The 22,047-nt window shown below is 41.2% G+C and overlaps 1 protein-coding gene across 3 annotated transcripts in view; it reads right to left on the bottom strand.

Annotated features, from left to right (window-relative positions):
* CARMIL1 (capping protein regulator and myosin 1 linker 1) overlaps positions 1 to 22,047 on the bottom strand; it is a 254,930-nt gene that overhangs the window by 151,333 nt on the left and 81,550 nt on the right. The window lies entirely within an intron of this gene.

Raw genomic sequence — 22,047 nt, 5'->3', positions numbered from 1 at the left:
AGTCAGTGGTTGACTGTTTAAAAGACAGGCTTATATTTTCCAACAGATAAAAATGAGCAGAACTGAACAAGATAACTTCACAGACAATAAGGACACTAATTTCGGTCTTCTTTGGTGTCCAAGGGCCTGATCTTGCAAACACTTACTACCCAGATGTAGTACTTATCTAAGTCGAATAATCCCATTGAAGCTTATGATAAGGATTGTTTGCAGGATCAGGCCATATAGACCTGATCCAGCTCTCACTGCAGTCAGTAAGAGTCTTTCCGTTGACTTAGATGGGAGCTGGATTAGTCTCTAATCTAGTAGACCAGTGCGAGGAGAATTCTGTGATCTGGTTTTCTGTAAATAGGCTACTATAGGAATCTTAATACCAGCTAGACAGAATATATTTAACTAAATTGAACAGTAACATCTGAATAATTCCATTCTTATGAAATTTTAAAAAGAAAACAATTTGAAAAGTGAAAACACCAGGAATGTAAAAATGCCAGTATTTGAGTGGAACACAAATAAGTCCAATGTATATAAAATATTAGCATTATGAGAGATTATGGACAAACATTTCCCTTCAGATAAACCCAGCGGATCTCTAAATTAACAATGCATGTGTCTTCCACCGATGTCAATGGGAAAGAATTTCTGTGCAGGTAGGTAAAAAGGAAAATTGGAGTTGAGATTGGACAGATCAGAGAGAACACTAGCTTCGAGAGAAGATTCAATGTTAATAAAGTTTTTAGACATTACCTCAAGGAGAAATACTATAGTATGAACAACAAAAATACTTTCAAATTCCAATAGCACTTTCCATCCAATCGACCTTCAAGCGCTTTACATAAACAGCAATAAGTTCTGCCTCACAATACGCCTATAGATGTAGGTAAGTCAAATGTACCAGATTTCTGTATTCATTTTCATTTCAGATGGGGAAACTGACCCACCTTGGATCCAATGACCTGACCAAAGCCCCACCTCCAGTGAGTGGCAGAGCTGGTTATAGAATCCACATTTCTTAGATACAGTCTTGTACTCAAACCATTAGACTGGCATCTAACTTCAGATGACTAGCTTTAATAAAAACAAATAAAAACCCCCATTTTCTATGCATATTATGCTAACATCAGCATGAGAGATGAACCAAATATCCAGAGCCAAACACCCCCCAAACTTTGAGAGTTTGAAATCCAGATCTGAACTTGGATCTCTCTCTAGTGCAGCTAAGGTTGCCAACTAGGGATGTAAATAGTGGCTAAAAAAAGAAATCATTTAACCTATTGAAATTCAATCCGTTAAATGGTTAAATGTTTAACGGGAAACTAGGGGTGTGGGGGCGCTGCAGCCCCCCCCCCCCGACATTTTACATGGGGCCCCACTGCCCTCACCCCCCCCCCCTCGTGTGCCCGGGATCCCGCTCCATCCAGGGGCGGCAGCAGAGTTTAATCATTAACTAGAACCGATAAGAATCAAGTTTATCGGTTAACCGGTTAAACTTTTACATCCCTATTGTCAACCCTCCAGGATTGTCCTGGAGTCTCCAGAAATTAAAGATTAAATCTTTAATTAAACATTGTGTCATGTGATGAAATCTCCAGGAATTCATTCAGCCAAAGTTGGCAACCGTAAGCGCAGCCCATGTGTGGAAGGCACTCATAGCAAGTGGCGGTAGACTCCAAATTATGCCAATTTACAGTAATCTACTACTTTTGACCATAGCAGACTGTACAACTCAGAGATATGAAGATAACTAACTTCATATAGCTCTCACAAAAACAACGAGGAGTCCTTGTGGCACCTTAGAGACTAACATTTATTTGGGCGTAAGCTTTCGTGGGCTAAACCCCACTTCATCAGATGCATGGAGTGGAAAATACAGAGGCAGGTATAAATACACAGCATATGAAAAGATGGGAGTTGTCTTACCAAGTGGAGAGTCAGTGCTAACAAGCCAATTCAATTAAGGAGGAAGTGGGCTATTCTCAACAGCTGACAAGAAGGTGTGAGTATCAGCAGGGGGAAATTAGTTTTTGTAGTGACCTATCCACTCCCAGTCTTTATTCAGGCCTAATTTGATGGTGTCCAGTTTGCAAATTAATTCCAGTTCTGTAGTTTCTCATTGGAGTCGGTTTCTGAAGTTTTTTTGTTGAAGAATTGCCACTTTTAAGCCTCCTTTTGAGTGTCCAGGGAGGTTGAAGTGTTCTCCTACTGGTTTTTGAATGTTATAATTCTTGATGTAGGATTTGTGTCCATTTATTATTTGAGTAGAGACTGTCCGGTTTGGTCAATGTACATGGCAGAGGGGCATTGCTGGCACATGATGGCATATATCACATTGGAATAAATGGACACAAATCTGACATCAAGAATTATAACATTCTAAAACCAGTAGAACACTACTTCAATCTCCCTGGACACTCAAAGTGGCAATTCTTCAACAAAAAAACTTCAAAAACAGACTCCAAGGAGAAACTGCAGAACTGGAATTATTTTGCAAACTGGACACCATCAAATTAGGCCTGAATAAAGACTGGGAGGGGATGAGTCACTACAAAAACTAATTTCCCCCTGCTGATACTCACACCTTCTTGTCAACTGTTGAGAATAGCCCACTTCCTCCTTAATTGAATTGGCTTGTTAGCACTGACCCCCCACCCACTTGGTAAGGCAATTCCCATATTTTCAAATGCTGTGTATTTATACCTACCTACTGTATTTTCCACTCCATGCATCTAATGAAGTGGGTTTTAGCCCATGAACGCTTATGCCCAAATACATTTTTTAGTCTCTAAGGTGCCACAAGGACTCCTCGTTGTTTTTGCTGATACAGACTAACACGGCTACCACTCTGAAACATATAGCTCTCAGTCTCACATAATCTGAATTGTTGAGCAGCATTAGTCATGTCCATTCTGTAAGAGACACTCATCAGTTGACTAAACACCTACAGACCCTATCTGGAACACCTTTGCTGTGGCTTGATTGAAGGATTCCAGACTTCAAAAGGAAAACTTGCCTTGTCCACTATAGTTCATTTCTGAACAGAGAAAACCTCTGCCCCCTCTGTGCTAAGTGCACGGACTGTGAGCACACCTCCAATGTCTGAGACAGAATAGGTACATCTCAGCCATATCCCCCAGTGAACGACCCTACTTACCAAAGAGCTCCACTGGCAATTCTGGTACTGCAGAGAAGATATGGCATTAGGAGATGTTTGACTACCTTCAATAGCTAGACGCAGCAGGGGTTGCTGTAGGAGCACCCAGTTGGGGATGAAAGGCCAGCCTCACCGCTGCTCACCAGCAACAGCTCAACTAGAAAAATGCCTCAGGAGTGGAGCGGGCACCGGGGGTGGGTGGGGGGAAGAGCTCTTGGCTATGGCAACTTCCCTGCCTCCTTTTCTCTGCCCCTGGCTATCTAGTCTTGGAGTTAGAGTTCGGAAAGTAACTGGAGCAGGGCAGCTCTTGGAGAGCTGCTTCCTTTACTTACATTCTAGCTACTGGCCTACAAATCATGTAGATACTGTCAACACATTTATAAGCACACGGGGACACCTCAGTTACATTAAAATTGTGCCCCACAACCTTGTTTTAACAGGTTTGCCTGCACAGATGGACCCAAGCTGTGTTATAACTAGGTAGCATGGTTTCTTTAATGTGGTTATAACATACCGCAATTCTACCTATACAGGCAAACCCAAGCCATGCTATAACAAGGTTGGAGCACAAATGAGTTGTAAATGGATGCCACAACTCAGCTATAACTGTAGTGCAGGACACAATGCTTGCCCCCAGAATGTAGTCAGTCTTTAAATGTACCCAGATCTCAGACTGAAATACCTGTAAAAGTCACCCTGCCAGAGTGCCTGCTTGACTTAAGGAGCTCCTATTAAAGGCATCACTTCAAAAGGGTACTTACTCCCAGACTGCTCAAAAACCCTTCTACTTGAAGGGTAACATAGTACTGAGAAAGAGATTTCCATTCCGCCAAAGTTCAGAATTCCACATTTCTTACTGGTGAAACTGTTACAAATGTAATTACAAACTAATAAAAGAATTTGATTGCTTTTAAATTACTGTTATACAAAAAGGTCAATTCTGTTACTTTAAAATGAATACTCTAACTTAACTATAGCAGAGCAGGTAATAACCAATAACCACTGTAATAACCAACTTGAGGAGAACAGTGTTGACATTTATCACAATTGTGGCCTTTTGAATCCATGAGTATGCAACCTGACCTTTCATATAGCTGACTTGAGTTTAGGGCTTTCTGACATTTTTTTAAACATTTCAAAATTTTGTGTGACATCATCTAAATTCCTTTTAAGTAATATTGTTAACACTTAAAAATATACTAACATCTTCCTTAAGACAACTTAAAAGAGTTCAAAAATGTATGAAGACTATCTTAGAAACACCAATTTTTACCCTTCTCTTATTCCTTGAAGGTAAGGCCATAGTGAAGAAAAAATTAGATGATGTATGGGCTAATTGTTGTTCTGTGGAGAAGGTTCTGTAGAGTTGGTACTGATTTTAAAAAGGACAATATAAAAAGGGTATTTTGTTGTTTGTTATTTGTTTTTCAAAATCACAGTCAACGGGTGGCTGGTCCTTTAAGGGGAGATGGGCCTAGGCTCACCAGTGACTGCTCAGCTAGCTCCCCGCTGAGACTAATCAAGTGATTAGAGAAACCTGCAAGTGGCTCAGCTGGAAGAGGGAGGTTGGCTCCAGTGGCAGGCCCTGGAGCGAGACAGGGAAGAGACACAAAAGGGGAAAGGACTCCGGACCCATGCAAAGATCCTGGTTCAGGGGAAAAGACCAGATTCATGTGTACAACTTATGTTGAACTGTTTTACTGTTTGAAGAATAAACTGGGTCCTGAAGGAAGGGTTTTAAAAGACTTTGGGCATGGCGTTAGTCTTTCCTGGGCTAGGGAGACAAGCCATCTGCCCTACACGCATGTACAAAATATGTTTGTACAGTGCCTACCACAATGGGGCCCCAGCCTCTAGGAATATGTCTATACTGCAGTGTAAGCCCCGGGTCTGTAGAACTCAAGTTAGCAGACCCTAAATTTGTTAACCTAGGGCTTGAGTGTCTAAACCTATTTGTAACCCCAGGTTAGGAATTGTTGAACCCAGGATCCTGACCTGGGGCTCCAGTATCTACACTATATTATGCTGGCCTCAGTCCAACCACACATATCCCAGACTTCCTAGCACCTTCCCAAAATGTGACAGTTCTAGTCCTTTGTTCGTGATGCAGTGTTTCAGAACTTGACTGTCCACCAATCTTGACTGTTCAGAGAACAAAGAAAGTCCATCCGTGGGATTTTGGGATGCTTTTGGCAGATTCCCAGAGCACAAGTCCAATGTGGCTGTGTCTACACTGCAAAGCAACAGGGCCTGAACTCTGGGTCCCAGCTTGACTCAAACTCAGACCCTCTACTCTAGGGGGTTCTGGGACCCTGGGGCAAAGCCCTGGATTACTATGATTTGTGTAGACAGAAGAGGGGTTAGGCTTGAGCCTCAGTTTGAACCTTAGGCTTATACTGAAATGTAGACATATCCGATATGCTACCATAATACAATAATGGTAATCAATATATATTTCAATTGTGTAATTGAACATTTCTTTAATATGTATGAAATATTGATTTTTGCATGAACTAATGGAATTTAGATTATATGGTTATTGAATTATTTTTATTTTTCTAATGTAAAAGATGTTGCAATTATGAAGAGACACCTGAAAATAATGTGCACTATTTTTAATTTAGCATCCTGCTAAAATGCCTGCCTTTCAGAATACTGTAAATCTGTTAAAAATGCCAGTGAAGTTGAGTTTGTGCCTCACATTAATATCAGATAACAAAATGTTCACATATTCCACTAAATTAGCCAAAACATGTATATTTAATTTATCTGTAACCAATTCAATTTGTTCTGTCACAAATTCATTAATAAAGTAAAAGGTATTAAATCATCTTTTCAAGAGAAAAGCGCACTCTAGATAGGGATATAGAGTACCGTAGAGGTAATGACTAGTAGGATAAAGCACTTAAGATCACTGTGTGAGGATGTGTGTAATTTACATGATAGAGAGCAAAGGAAGTAGATCATGAGACAGGATGTTATGCAAAGCACATAACTAGACTCTTGCTCTAGGGGCATCCAACTCACTATAATCTATCATCTTACTCTGCTTTTTCCAAAGCCATATTTGTAGACAAGAAAGGATTATTATTTAAATTTTAACGTCACCATCCCCACACAAATGATTTCTAAAATGTATTTATTATCCTTAATTCCAAAGCTTTCCCTAACGTACGTCCAGATACACACACAGTCCAAAATCATTGTGTATCTAGAAAAGATCTGCAACTGCAGTTGCACAATAAGCAGACATTTTAAGATATGTTATAATGTATATTATACATCTGAGATTAAGTCTGGCTCCAATGCACTAAAATTGGTTTAATGGGTATTTTCATGATTAGGATCCTCAGAGAGACAATTTTAACCAATGATTTGCTAAAAAATAGTTATTTTATTTGATTGATTTAGTTACATTTAGAAAAAAATAGAGTATATAAACAATGAAATAGATTTCTGGGATAGCCTAAAGAAGATTTAGGGAGTTTTCTGGTTTTAGCACCGCTTCGGAGCCCCTCAACCCTGCAGGGGATGAAGCCCTGCCATTTGGGGCTGAAGCCAAAGCCTGAGCTTCACAAGGCCTTCTGTGGTGTGGGGCCCCGGGCAGTTGCCCTGCTTGCTACCCCCGAACACCAGCCCTGGATTTTATATGCAGAAAAACAGTTGTTGTGGCACAGGTGGGCCGTGGAGCTTTTAATAGCGTATGTGTGTTGGGAGGGTGCTCAGAAAGAAAAAAGACTACAGGCTAAGGGGAACAATTCTTCTTCTTAACCTAGGTCTAGTGTTTCCCAATTTATGTAACATTTAATTGCATTTTTCAGCTTCTTTAATCAGTTTAGTCTGAGTAAGTGTACAGGGAGTCCTCGCACTTACGACACAACTGGTTCCTTACAATTGCGTCGTAAGTCAGAACGTCATAATTCAGAACTGCAATCTACTGCATTGCGGGACCGAGAGTCGTAAACTTAAAACCTATAGTCACAAGTCGAATCGGGTTGTCAATGTAGAAGCGTCGTAAGTCGAACGTTGTAAAGTCAAGGACTGCCTGTACTGTAGCTCAATTCAGGGTATGTCTACACTATGAAGACAATACTTGAATTGCCAGTTTGCTGTAGCTATGCCGGCATGACGCCATAGAGTAGTGCAACCTGCACCAGCAGAAGAGGCTTTTCCATCAGTGTAGAAACACCCCCGCCCCCTCTACCTCCCCCCACTCCCAGCCACAATAGCTACATCGATGGAGGAATCCATCCATCAGCATAGCCGCCCTGGGGGTCTGGTTGGTATAGCTATCACACTCAGGGGTGTGTTTTTTCACACCCCTGACCAATGAAGGTATGTCGGCCTAACTTAAGTGTAGATCAGGCCTTATAAAAGGCCACCTACTTAGTATAGAAATAAATTCAAATGAGAAAATTAATTTGGAAATATTTACAAAAAACAGTTATTTCTGTACAGATTCATGCTCTGCAGAGGTCACTGCCTATTTACCAAAATTAAATGATTTTGCCCCAGTAACTAACAACAACATTGATGACAGACACCCTCCCTCCCCCCAAACTAGTACATCAACAAAACAATAATATACAGATGCATCTTGTGTTATGTTTTCTTTCTAGGTTTATTACCCATTTTTGCAATCTTGTCAGATATTGAAATTTGCATTTATGGAGCCCTGCTAATGTTATTGTATCAAATTAACATAACACACTGCATCTATCAGTCTTGGACAGATCATTAGTGTAGCACGGTTTTACACTAATTTTGCATTTTTATCTAATAATCCACATCAACTCAGGCCACCGAATTTATTGTATATTTAAATGGTTTGTAATTCACAAGCAAATTAAATACATAATTCTTTTAACAATCTTTTCCCTCTGGAGAAAACCTGAGACAAACTTTACAAAATCTGTGTATTACTGAAGGACAAAAATAAAACAAGTAAAAAACCTATGAAGATTAAAATAGGAACACAAAAAGGTTAGACTATATGTTGATTCCAGTTGATATGCACCCTTTGAACCTTCTGTATTTTGAAATATGGATGCAATAAATTATAATGGACTAGGCTAATGTTTTTGTTTCACTGAAATAGAGTGATTTCAAAAGAAAATGAGCACAAAATAAGCTATATAATAAATATGTAGTGGTCAAATTTTGTAGTTTACCATCTCAGATTCTCTACCTCTTACCCTTTCATACGAACTCTACTCTTACCCCACTCCTGCCATTAATTCAGCATTAACTAGTTTCAATCACTTTCACTACATTTTACTTGAAGGAAGAAGAAGGGGGGTGTATTTGTGATGTGCTTCCTTAGACTCTTTGTAGTAAAATGCCTACACAAATTTGTTTCATGTCCTCCAATATTTGTATTTCTTTTTTAAAAATAAGCTTTTTTAAAAACGTAACTACTCTATTGTTTTACCTTGAACTCATCCTCAGTAGTTTCCCTGCAGGATCTAAACCAAACAGCAATGTAAACAGTGTTTGTTCTGCTAATAAGTACTGTACTTTAGATCTAACGATTCATATCATCTAGCCTTACTAAGCCACCTACTCTCCCCTCTGAGAATCCACCCAGGATTTTTGATTATGGTACATTTGATTGCATTCCTAATTTTGTAAATACCTAAATAGCAAAGTGACTGGGGCTAGATTAGGTTTAGAGAGTGTAAGTGGTTACAACTCCCAGTTGTGCCAAGGCTGAATTTGGCTCGCATCATTTAGTCCAGTGTAGCGTTAAAGCATCACAAGTGATGAAGCTTTCACGTCTTCCTTTGGGAGAATATTCAACAGAACACCACTTCTTCCCATCAGAAAGTTTCCCTTCATTTACCCTTTACTTTTGAATGAATTTATAGTAATCTACTCCTCCTTTTATTGGGTTAAATAAATTGGGTTAAATTCCTTTCCCTCCTTAGTGTTTGCACTCTTCAAATATTAGAATGACGTCTCCTCCTCCCCTCCCATGCTACTTACTTGGCACTTACCCAAGCTACAGATACAGGCCTTCTCTAGACAGAGTTTGCCCAGATTACTGTCATTACTGGTCAATTACCAACATAGCTACACCAGTGCAAGCCCCTGGCATGGGTAGGCAAAGCAACTTTTTGCACCAATGCAAATAACTCCTGCGTGAAACTGCGGTAAGCTCCGCAGACCATGTCTGTCCACATCAGAGATTGCAAAGGTGCAGTTACACTGATGGCTGCAGTCAGTGCAAAAGCCCATTACAGACAAAGCCTAATTCCTCGTCTTTCCCATAGGAAATTCCACGTTGCCTTCTCCCTTGCCCCAATCATTCCCATAACTCTTTTCTGAAATCCCTTAAACTCAAGCATAATATTCCTGGCATGGATCGCTGGAGAGTTGTATGGAGAGCAACTAACCTCTCTCTGCATTTTTGCAGGCCACCTCTGGATGCCATTCAAACTTGCATCACCCTTTATTATTGTCATATCTCATTACGATTTGACATCTAATTTTCTGTCTGCTCTCGCCGCTTGATCTCTTTCTGTATTGCTACATTTTCTTAATGGGAGGGATAAGTGAGAGGGGAATAGTTTCAGAGGAAACTGATTTTTGCATATTTCCTATGCAGAAGTGAGGTTAAATATCAGTCTGTGGGGGATCACATTTAAACAAAGAAAAGACAGAAGCGTTGTAAGAACTCTTTTAATGGATGTGACAAGGAGCACCACAAGGTGGCACCCTGGTGTTCCTTAAGGGCCTGATTACACATGCACAGCGCAGAAGCAGGGCTGCTGTTCTGCTGAATTGGGCCACCCCTGAGAATGCTCATTCACAATTTAAAAGGGACCTGCAAAGCATTTTAAAAAACAAAAGTTCAGTCTGGAGGGTGAACATTTGACAAAGTTATCAGCAACTGAAAAATGGTCCTTTAGAATGGAAATGCTTATTAAACGAACTACTGCACAGTCGTTCCTTCGTGCTCCAGCTGTAAGAACACCTTGCGCTTTATAAACATTAATGAACGAATCCTCACAATATCCCTGTGAGGTAGCTAGAAAGAACTGTCACCATTTTAGAACTGGGAAAATTGAAGCACAGATGTTCAGTGATTTGTCCAATATCAAAACTCAAGTGAGTGCCAAAGCAAGGAATGGAACCTAGATTTCCTGACATCCAGTTCTGAAGTAATAACCTTCAGACTATGTTATTTCCCAATGGCAGTGACCTACACTTGAGAACAGTTTTCAACAACCCTGTTAATCAAATTGTGTCCTGTTTACACTTGGTGCAAAGAAGTGTTAGTTAACAAGTTTTTTTAAAAATGTAAAACATTTCCCCCCCCAATATGGGCTTATGTTACCAACAAGACCTTACTATGCTGTACTAGTAAGGATTCAGATGTCTCTAGGGCCTTAGCTACACAAGAAAAGCTAGGACCCATATTATAGCACTTCCACCAATGGCACAGCTGCTTCACTGGTAACAAAAGCTAGAGCTCAGGTGTTTTTACCACCATATCATGAACTACTGAGGAGATTTCATGACACAGCAACCAAGATGACTGAGACAGGTCTACTATAGTAATTTAGCACTGTGCAGCCACACTACAGGGCCTTGTCAACATTAGCATTTTTTCTTAAAATTTCTTCACCATTCCTGCCACCTGTGTGAGACAAATTATAAGCTATCACTTGACGTTTGTAAGGATTTTCCTGGTCCCACTTGCAGGCGAGGGGGTTCTGTATGCGATCTGGATCTTCTTGTGTGGTTAGTCTACAGAGATCCTGCCTAAAGAAAAGATGGGATGAGTTGTGCTTCTCATCCTTAGGGAGCAGCCTGCTTTGTCTCTCTCTAGTTTTGGTTCTTGTGTGCTAGGGTTCTGGATTCTAAGACGTTAAAGTAGTGCTACATTGCAATCTTCCAGCAAGAGCATTCTAAATTTTTTATCTAACTTTTCTGTGTATGCTGTGAACACAACCATGTGCAGTTCCAAGGTTTTGTAACCTGATGAGGGTTAGAGGACAAAATAGTTAGAACACAGAGCAGCAGCTGGGATTTTGTCTACACTGGTACTGCCGCTATTGCTATTACTGGTGGAGCTCGCCCTTAGGTAACAACGGTGGGAGGGGAAAAGCCTAGTGTAGACTTGGACAAAGTCTTCCTCTGAACATATCAATGAGGTACACAATTACAGAAATATTTTCCCCTCACATAGCCCTGCAGGATGTATAAGATAGCTTGCTACTGTATTCTTGATAGTATGTTTTTATTTCTGCTTGTGAGCAGCCTAAAAACATATTCAATCACAAAACTAAAAATGTCTACCCCTCCCATTCTTTGGCATTCTCATCATCTTCCCTCTCTATATATACCAGGAGTTCTCAAACTGGGGGTCGGGACCACTCAGGGGGTCACAAGGTTATTACATGGGGGGTCGCGAGCTGTCAACCTCCACCACAAGCCCAAATTTGCGTCCAGCATTTATAATGGCATTAAATATATAAAAAAGTGTTTTTAATTTATAAGGGGGGGGTCACACTCAGAGACTTGCTAGTGAAAGGGGTCACCAGTAAAAAAAGTTTGAGAGCCACTGATATACACACACACACACACACTCTACAGATTCTTGTCTTTTGTACTACTGCCCAAGTTGCAGAAATAAATGGCATTACACAGGTGTGAGAGTTTCCCATGTATTAGCCTTTTTTATAGTCCATTCCCTGAAGCTTTATTACATAACAAGGCTGGAAGTGTGGTACTGACTTGCAGTTCTAAAAACCCCAGCCTCTTGCCCTTACAGCTTTTTATGCTTCAGCTTTATTTTTCATGATCATATGCTCTTTTATAGAAAAAATCATCATCATCCCCAGCTTCATTTGTGGTATGGGTAGTAACATTTTCTTATGCAGAGGTGGCACACTTTCCCACTTTTGATTTAAGCCGCTGCAGGTATTAACATTGGAATGACATGTACACTGAGCCTCTCTCCAGGTTTATGGGCAATTGACAGCCTCTCCAGCTCATCAGACTAGAAGCAGCCTGGTGTGCTATATAATGTTGCTGTTTCTACACTGAGATGGCTGGAAATAGATTTTGCTTTTTGCAGTTGTTTTTCTCCCTCATTCTACTTTCATCATTTTAAGAAATGTCAGATTTAGTACTTTGTACATAACACTTTCTCTCCTCAGCGAGAAAGGGTTTACACACACATGCGTATGGTATAGTATGCACACAGCTGTTATGCAGAGTTGCTGAAAACAAAAAACAAAACCCTTCACCCTGCAGAGGAGTTAATGAGAATTGTATTTGTTCCATAATGAAAGAGTTTTAGAAAGTAACTCTTTTACACCCATTCCTGTTTGCTTTTTGTAATCAATAATTAAATGTCTAGGAGTTTAGTGTTTTTGAAAGATGCCAGATTAATAATCCTGGAGAATTAAATACTTCATTTCATTTTCTCCACAGCATAGGCCAATTGAAATGCAAAGAAGAGTTTATGGGTGATGAACTATGGAAATCCCCAGACCCTCAGGACTCTTCCCTAAAGCAGACAACATAGATAGCCAATGTTACAGGTGTAAATCAAGCTCTTCTAGCTCCCTTGACTCTTTCTCCCCAGCCCAGAGGGAGCCATTCAAGTCCCACTACACCCAACCTTCTCCCTTCCTCATATGAGGAACAACAGGAAGGAGCCTTCCCAGCCTTCTGACATTATAACCACTTACCTAACTTGGGTTCTGGATATTTTTCCTTTCATGTATTGTATTGCCATTGATTACTGGTCCCCCTCCACTGTGTGCGTACATCCCCTCAGTTGCCCAGCTGCACACTCTCCTACTTTTGCTCTTCTGCTGTCTCCTTTCCCATTTCCACACAATGTAACAAAACAACACAAACTAACACGGCACTTGTCATTCACCTGCCTCAATCATTTTGTGGGTAACGTTATACTCCTTCTCCCTCCAATCTTTCACCTTTTTTTGTCTGTTTTGATAGTGAGCTCTTCCGGGGAGGAATTTTGTCTTCTATTTGAAGTGAATAGCACTAGAGCTGGTTGAAATTTTTATTCAAAACATTTTTTAAATAGCTTTCTTTTAGTCAAAATGAACATTTCCAAGGCTGCTTCAATTACATTTTTCAGACTTTTCTTCAAAAACAAACAAAAAATTATTTTTTTCCAGCTTTTTTTCCAATAAAAAAGGGGGGTGCGACGTGAATGCTAATCTGTGCCGACTGCCTCTCTGCTGAGACTGCCTGAGAGAGTCCCAGCTAGTGCCCATTGTGATGGATCTTTTCCCACTATGAACTGGAATAGGACTACCAATTTTTTTCTCCTAGCTAGTGAACAGTTATCAGATGGTAACCGCTACAGCTGGACAACAAATTTCCATCACACTATTTCTTCAACAGAGAACAGATTTTTTATATAAAGGAATTTTCCATGAAAAAAATTCTGCTTTCATCAAAGGAGTTAAGGTTTTCAAACAAACCAAACTTTTTTCATTTTCTTTAATTTATTCATTTTGGCAAAAACCTGAAAAATGTCAAAGAAAGTATTCTAGAAAAAAGGGGAAAATGAAAAAAAAATTACAGGCTAAAAATATAATTTCCCCACGAGCTCTAATGGCAATTTTCACTCACTGTTGACCTGGGTTGAATGTGAACTGGCAACACATGTTTAATGATTTTTAAACCTGTCACCAGCTCTGCATTCCCTTCCTGAACAGCCAGATTTAGGTTGATTTTCATAATCAGAAATTTAAATGAATATTTACAATATGAAGAACTATCTCGACCTGAGTGAAAAACAAGTTTCCCCTCCTTTGAACGGGTATGCTTCTCTCCTCTATCAGAAGGGGAGGAGCACACAGTAGAATGCACCTGCACAAGAAGGACAAAAATGGGACCACCCCCATCCAGGACTTTTAAGATGTTACTTCCCCACTCTCCTCAGTCCAAGTTATTTATCCTTCCTCTCCCTGGTAGAGAAAGGGGGGCAGTAAACTTTCCTAGTGGCTCTGCTGGGTTCATAACCTGAGCCTTTGTTGAATTCCCTCCTCCCTCCCACCCCCAATACAGTTTCACATTTCATCTGGAAAACTATGCTTTTAGCACAGTCCCTCCTGGTGCTGTGCTGGGGCACTGGATCAACTCTAATTCTACGGGGTGAGTAGCAGCTACTGAGTCAAACACAACCATCTCATGCAGCCCTTATGCTATACATTGGAGGTCTCCCATTCAGTACTGACACAGCCTATCTTTGCTTAGGTTATGAGCTTTAATGGGAGCACAGGGTGGGTATGACTGGATGATACCCCTTTGGATACGTCCTTCAATTTATAGGAATAAGATGGCTGGAATATCGCATATTCCCCCTCTGCAGAACACACACTTTTCTTTGAGGGCTCAAACATCACCTCTTCCACAGAGTGGAAGAAAAAGAACAAACGACACTGTCTCTCTCTGGTAATTATGTACCCCGAAATTTCTTATTTGATTAACAGTGAGAACTGAAGATCGCTTAGATAGCCCTCCAATGGCTCAACCAGTGCTGACCCCACTCCCCACCGCAGTTTAGTAATAAGTAGCAGCACCTCCCATGGAAAACATACAATAGATTCTTTGTCAGGCATTTTATTCCTATATACCATGAAGGTCAAAACAATGAGGCTTCAACAATGGACCTATTCCCCCATGTAGGGTAAACACTACATGTTGAATAGACGCCTTCTCTTATCTGACTGAGACAGAATTTTACCAGATTATCTCAGTATACACACTACATCTACCTGGTCAAGCTTTTTATACTGTTGGGAGAAATCTTTGTGCGTAACTTTATTAGGCCAATTTCAAATATTCGGACGGTACCACTGATGGCTGAATTACTTAAGTCCCCTTTTTTCTAATATCTAGCTAAAAGGAATTCCAGTGTTCAGGAACCCCTACATTTGAGAAAATCACTTGGGTGTTAAATGCCCAGGCCAAGCCAAAACAAACAAACAAACAAAAAAAACCTTTCAACTCACGCCCCACCTCTCACACATTTTCTTGTCTGCCTGTGTAGCTTGAGCTTCCTACAGGGAAAAATGTCAATTTATTTACAGGATAAATATTATATTGTAATTATTTTTTCTTGAGTAGCGACGTATTATTTGTCTAGCATTGTTCCATCCAAAAATGAGACTAGCCACACCAAAACTGAACAATATTCCATCTAGTCTGGTCATCTATGACAGGAGACTTCTAAGGAAGGCATAACATTGCAGTAATGCTCCTAACTGTGCAATAACTTCCAGACCCCAGCTTGTATGATCAGTTGAAATAAGAGTATTGATATGTCTTGTAATTGCAACTTCAAATGACATTTATATAAACTGTAAATTTATATAAATTACTAAACTGTTTTGCCTGAATTTCAGCCTATAGCAGTGAGTTCCAAATTTATATATTCTATCTTTTTTCCCTTAAATATTGCATTGCAAAAAACCTAAAAGTTGCACGGTAAAACACTCCAAAGTCAAGAAGTGAAAGGCTGTACATGCCACCTTGTGCCTTATATTAGTCTTTAGTTACAAAGCCATCTACTTTTTTTATTCATAACATTTTTGACCCAAGCTGTGCCTATTCAATGTGCACCACACAAAACACACACCTAGCAAAATGCACAGTGAATATGACCAAGCCCCCATGGAAGTTAAAAAACATCCATTTCCAGCAACCTAAATGCAGGTCAAAACTTTCAAGAAAATGGCAGACTCTGCTTCATTATAAAAGGGAAATCACAGTCCCTTAAATCTAAGAGCAGCAGAGAATTCTGCTCTGGAACTTTAAGTCAGATGCAGGGTATAAAAGCATATGTACTTTACTTGATGCTCGGGACCTGACTATTTTCTCAGTGTGATCACCATTTGGAAGGCTCAAATGTTTTAACTGCTCTTGCCTTTAACAAACTAGTTTGTATTGAGTTTTCTTTCAATATAACCTTCAGATGATCATTGTGTGAACTCTGCACAGCCCATGATGACAAAGTGGTTTCCCAGGCCAATTCTGGGGATGACATCTGTTTTCACAAGCATTAAGCCAGATGTCCTTAAAGCTTCCTAACTGTAGCCCATTTAAACATTGGACAGCACCATCAATTTATTTGTTTCATGTTAATTTCTCATTACACTGAACTTGAATCAGAAGCCCTCTAATTCAGCTTACCTGATATACCTATATAAACTACAAAAGGGTAAAGCTAGCTGGGTCTTCCTGGAACTTTACTGTTTACTATCATTTCATATTTTATTTTTAAAAGGAATTTCATAGAGGAGAGGTCCATCAATGGCTTTTAGCCAGGACAGGCAGGATGGTGACCCTAGCCTCTGTTTGCCAGATGCTGGGAATGGGCAACAGGCAGTGTATCACTTGATGATTACCTATTCTGTTCATTCCCTCTGAAGCACCTATCGGAAGACAGGATATACTGGGCTAGATGGACCTTTGATCTGACCCAATATGGCCGTTCTTATGTTAATTTCTAGAGGAGGAAAAGCCAAGGCCTCAAGGAGGGTGGCTTCATGACCTACGTTTGGTCTGTAAGAGAAGTAAAGGCCTTGTTCAATTAGGATATTAGTGGGTTTGCAATGTTTGGTGCATCTCCTTGTTGGCCAAGTGGTAGTTCAGATTGTTTGTGGATGAAGCTACTGATGTTACGTCAGCTAGGAACCGTGGTCCGGTCCAGGCATGTGTAAGGATATGTCTACGCTGAAATTGGAAGATGAGACTGCAGCATGTGTAGCCATACCTGAGCTAGCTTTGATCGAGCTAGTTCACTAAAAATAGCAGCGTGGCCATGGTGGTACACGCAGCGGCACGGGCTAGCCAGCCGAATGCATGCCCAAAGTCCCAGGTGGGATCGTACTTGGGCAGCTTGCCCATGCCACCAACTGTACCACCATGGCCACACTGATATTTTTAACTAGCCTGCTCAATCAGAGCTAGCATGCGTATGCCTACATATGCTGTCCCAATTGCAGTATCCACTAAGCTTTTTTCTGAAAAATGCCCCACTGTTACTAGTGTAGCTCCACCAATTGTAGAAGAGGAGCAAGAGCTAACACAGATAAAAGCTCCAGGAAGCCCCTAAATCTGCTCCTCACAATATACGCAACATGATGGTTAAAAACACTGGCACCCCCATCCATTAGAGCTGCACCACTGTTGGAAATGTTGGGAACATTTTCAGGAAAAAAAAAAAGCTTATTGTAGTCAAGGCTGAGAGTCTTATATATTCAAGGACTGCCCTATGATGCAGGGTATTCACACACAGATTTTCTTCACATTTGCTCAAAGGGCAGTAAGTTACTGTTTAAACAAAACCAAAAAACCCCAAACCATCAGCCCCTTCTAGAAGGGCTCTTAAACACAGCTGTATCCAAACAGGTTATCATCATGATGGTTTGGGCATTAAACAAGAATGGGGCTAAACAATGTTAGAATTATCATATTCCAGTTTAGACAAGGATTGCTGTACTTTTTAAAAATTACAGTTTCTTTGGTTTTTAATTCTGTTTTAAGATGATCTGACCCCATTCACTACTGATAACAATCATTTACTATTCTATATATAGCACTGTCCATCCAAATTGCTTTAAAAACTTTTAGCTAGAACTCCATCTAGCTGCAACTTTGGCCTTGTCTACACCTACACACCCACACCCACCCACACACACACACACGTTTATTTAAAGGTATGATTTTAAAGCGATTTAGCTAAAAAAAGTGTACAATCCCACATGAACACATACTTTAAATATGGTTTATATTCATTTAACTTCCTCTGGTAAATTTACAGGGGCAAGTTAAATGGATAAGCAGTTGTAAAGGATCTACGTGTATTCACACATGGATGTGCACTGGTTTAGCTATACTGGTTTTTAATATGACGATTTCCCCTAGTCTAAATCTTCCTATCGTGACTTGTCATTGCTAGAACTCATCAAGTACTACTGGTATACAATCAATAAATATATAATCAATGAATAATGGTGGTATGATTTACCAAATTATCTTATTTCATCTTTTTTTTACTAATGCTCAAGAACAAGCGATCGATCAAAATTCATTGTTCATTCAATGTCTGAACTGCCAATAATTAACATTTTAAAAATCATGACCTGTTTGTGAGTAATTCGCTACAAGAAAGCAGGCTACATTTATCACCTGTAATGAATAATTGACCAGTTCTAGAGCAGTGGCTCTCAACCTTTCCAGACTACTGTACCCCTTTCAGATGTCTGATTTGTCTTGCGTACCCCCAAGTCTCACCTCACTTAAAAACTACCTGCTTACAAAATCAGTCATAAAAATATAAAAGTGGCACAGTGCACTATTGCTGAAAAATTACTTACTTTCTCATTGTTACCATATAATTATAAAATAAATCAACTGGACTATAAATATTGTACTTACATTTCAGTCTATAGAGCAGTATAAACAAGTCATTGTATGAAATTTTAGTTTGTACTGACTTCACTAGTGCTTTTTATGTAGCCTGTTGTACAACTAGGCAAATATCTATATCAGGGTTCGCAAACTGGGGGTCGTGACCCCTCAGGGGATCACAAGGTTATTACGCGGGGGGTCGTGAGCTGTCAGCCTCCACCCCAAACCCCATTTTGCCTCCAGCATTTATAATGATGTTAAATATATTTAAAAGTGTTTTTAATTTATAAGGGGGGGGTCCGCACTCAGAGGCATGCTGTGTGAAACAGGGTCACCAGTACAAAAGTTTGAGAACAACTGATCTATACAAGTTGATGTACCCCCAGAGGTACACATTCCCCTGGTTGAGAACCACTGCTCTAGAGCAGGGGTCCCCAACGCGGTGCCCGCGGGCTCCATGGCACCCGCCGGCGCGTCTAAGTGCGCCTGCGTACTGGCCGGCAGACAACCATCAGCCGAAATGCCGCTGACAAGCAGCAACGTCAATAGGCATTGCCGCCAAAATGCCGCCGATTTTCGGCAGCATTTCGGTGGCGATGCCACCTCTAGATGACGCTGCTTGCCGACAATTGATGTTGCCGCTTGTCGGCGGCATTTTGGCGGATGCTCGTCTGCCGCCACGGTCCTCCATGGCTCGTCGTCTGGCGCCCGGCCAGACGAAAAAGTTTGGGGACCACTGCTCTAGAGAATCATTCCGTACTGAAATCTACCTCAATTGCTCCAAAGTCCAAATTTATTTTATTGTACTCATCTCGCATATACAATCATTAATGTCTACGTACATGTGGTTCATAAACGATGTAAGTTTTTAAAACAGAATTCCTAAGAATTCTCATTACAAGAATAAGAACCAAGCTTTCACTACGTAAGCGAATGCAGCATTGTCTTGTTAACAGCCTTGCAGAAAACTGGCTCCAACTGAACAATGGCAGCATTAAAGAACTGAATTCTACCCACCCCCAGCCAGTCACACCAATGGATTGTTAACTTCATAATTTAGATGAGACCATTAAAATGTTGTTATTAAGCACAGCAATCAAGAGACAGACACTCAAACATAGTTACCACACTTTTTAACAACAGTGGGTTTTCTGCCCTATCCCATTTTTTCCCCCCTACGGTGAGCTCTGACTATTAAGTCTTCAAATGCATCATCTTCTCGTCCCTTTCTTGAGCCTAGAAGCAGACTTTTTTTTCTTCTTAAATCAGAGTCCCTCCTACAGAAGTAGGAGTCCATATCGAAGTGTTGGGATGAAATCCTGGTCCCATTAAACTCAACTACAAAGCATCCATTAACATCAATGGTACCAGCACAGGTAGGGTTGCCAACTTGCTAATTGCACAAAACCGAACACCACTGCCCGGCCCCCCCGGCCCCACCCCTTCCCTCAGGCCCCGCCCCCACTCACTCCAGACACCCTCCCTTGCTCTCCTCCACCCTCACTCACTTTCACTGGGCTAGGGCAGGGGGTTGGGATGCAGGAGGGGGTGAGAGCTCCAGCTGGGGGGTGCAGGCTCCAGGCTGGGGCCAGAAATGAGGGGTTCAGTGCGCGGGAGGGGGCTCAGGGCTGGGGCACAGGAGGGGATGCGGGCTCCAGCCGGACAGCGCTTACCTCAGACGGTCCCAGAAGGCGGTGTAGCGGGGCTAAGGCATGTTCGGCCCCTATGCGGAGGCGTGGCCAGATGGCTCTGTGCGGTGCATGCTGCTCACATCCGCAGGTGCCTCCCCCGCAGCTCCCATTGGCGCTCAGGGCAGGGCCAGCACATGGAGCCTCCCTGGCCCCTGCACCTAGGGACTGCAGGGACATGTCACCTCTTCCGGAAGCTGCGCGGAGCCAGGACAGGCAGGGAGCCTGCCTTAGCCCCGCTGCACCGCCGACCTGACTTTTAACAGTGACCGGAGTCACCAGGGTCCCTTTTTGACCAGGCGTTCTGGTCAAAAACTGGACGCCTGACAACCGTAAGCGCAGGTCAGAAGAAGAACTCTGTGTAAGCTCGAAAGCTTCTCTCTCTCACTGATAGAAATTGGTCCAATAAAAGTTATTATCTCAACATCTTGTCTCTCTAATTTTTAGACTGTATGCTTTTGGGAGCAGACACTGCATATTCCTTTATTTCTGTGCAGCACTTAGCACTATTTGGGCACTACGGTAAAATGAATAATGAAGCAATTTGCTTTAGGTAAGCGTGGGGCAGTACATGAGCTATCACATGTTGCAATGTCTTGTTAGGACAGTAGCAGTGTTGCCAACTCTCACGATTATGTCATGAGTCTCAGAATAATTATTGTTGTCCTTAAAGCCCCGGCTCCTGGAGTCAAGTGGATAAGTGATGATTTCAGCCTTCATTCTTAAAGAAAAAGAAAGTTTCTAGCCCTTGTGGCTGATGAGAAAGCTTCAAAATGTGACACACACACACACCCCCAGTGGACCCTAAAGGCTCAAAGAGCAGAAGGCAAATAAAAAGAACACCCAATCTATTCTTTTTACATAATCTCAAGATTTTTGGTGAACCTGACTCATGATCTTTGAACATTTGGGGTTGGCAATAAAGGGTCTGGTCAAAGGAGATTGAAGCAGTAGAAAGAGTTCTCATGACACCATCCAAGGAGGACAGGGGACCTGCCAAAGCCAGCAACAGGAGGGGGCACTCCCTTCTTTCTGAGTTTAGCAGAAGAAGGGGAACTGTGCTCCCCACCTCCCTCCTTTACTTAAACCCTTTCATAAAGGGCTGGTCAAAAGCCCACTGAAACTACCATTCAATGGAATCTCTTCATCATCTTGAATAGGTTTTCTGATCAGGTTCTAAAATAACTAATTCCCACTCTCCTGCATGCACACTAAGTGCAGGAAGGTGGAAGGAGGGTGAAGGTGTAAAACTTCCAGCCAGTGAAGTCAGATTAATAGATTTTAAGGCCAGAAGGGATTATGACGATCATCCAGTCTGACCTCCTACAGAACATAGGCCAGAGAATTTCAGCATCAAGCCCATAACTTCTGGCCCCTAAATGAAAAGTGTCCCGATTTTCAGGAAATGAGCACTGGCAGTTCTCATGACCATACATGGAAATTGTGGGTGCTCTGCATCTCTGAAAAAAATCAGGACACTTATTTAGGTGACTAAATATGGATTTTGTGCTTAACTTTAGGCACCCAAATTGAAAAAAAATTGCCAAAATAAATATTGCAAATATTACTGTACTATTGGGTTTATCACTCAAATGTGAGGTGTATGCTTGAAGGGTTCCCTTTCAAACTGATAAAAATTGAGAAAAAATTGCACATTTTAACTTTCCTAGGAATCACATGAAAATCCACCCCTACCCCAACTCCTTTCATAGTAATGTCACAACCCATTTCAGTAGAATAAATCAATATCCTGTGAAGGCCATGAATCACAATTATTAGCAAGAACAGTACTGCATTCCA

Source organism: Terrapene carolina, unplaced genomic scaffold (genome assembly GCF_002925995.2).
Source record: "Terrapene carolina triunguis isolate 2854851 unplaced genomic scaffold, T_m_triunguis-2.0 Scaffold58, whole genome shotgun sequence".
Classification (NCBI taxonomy): Eukaryota; Metazoa; Chordata; order Testudines; family Emydidae; genus Terrapene; species Terrapene triunguis.
The sequence above is the reverse complement of the archived record's forward strand: the minus strand, read 5'-3'. Positions and strand labels throughout refer to the sequence as shown.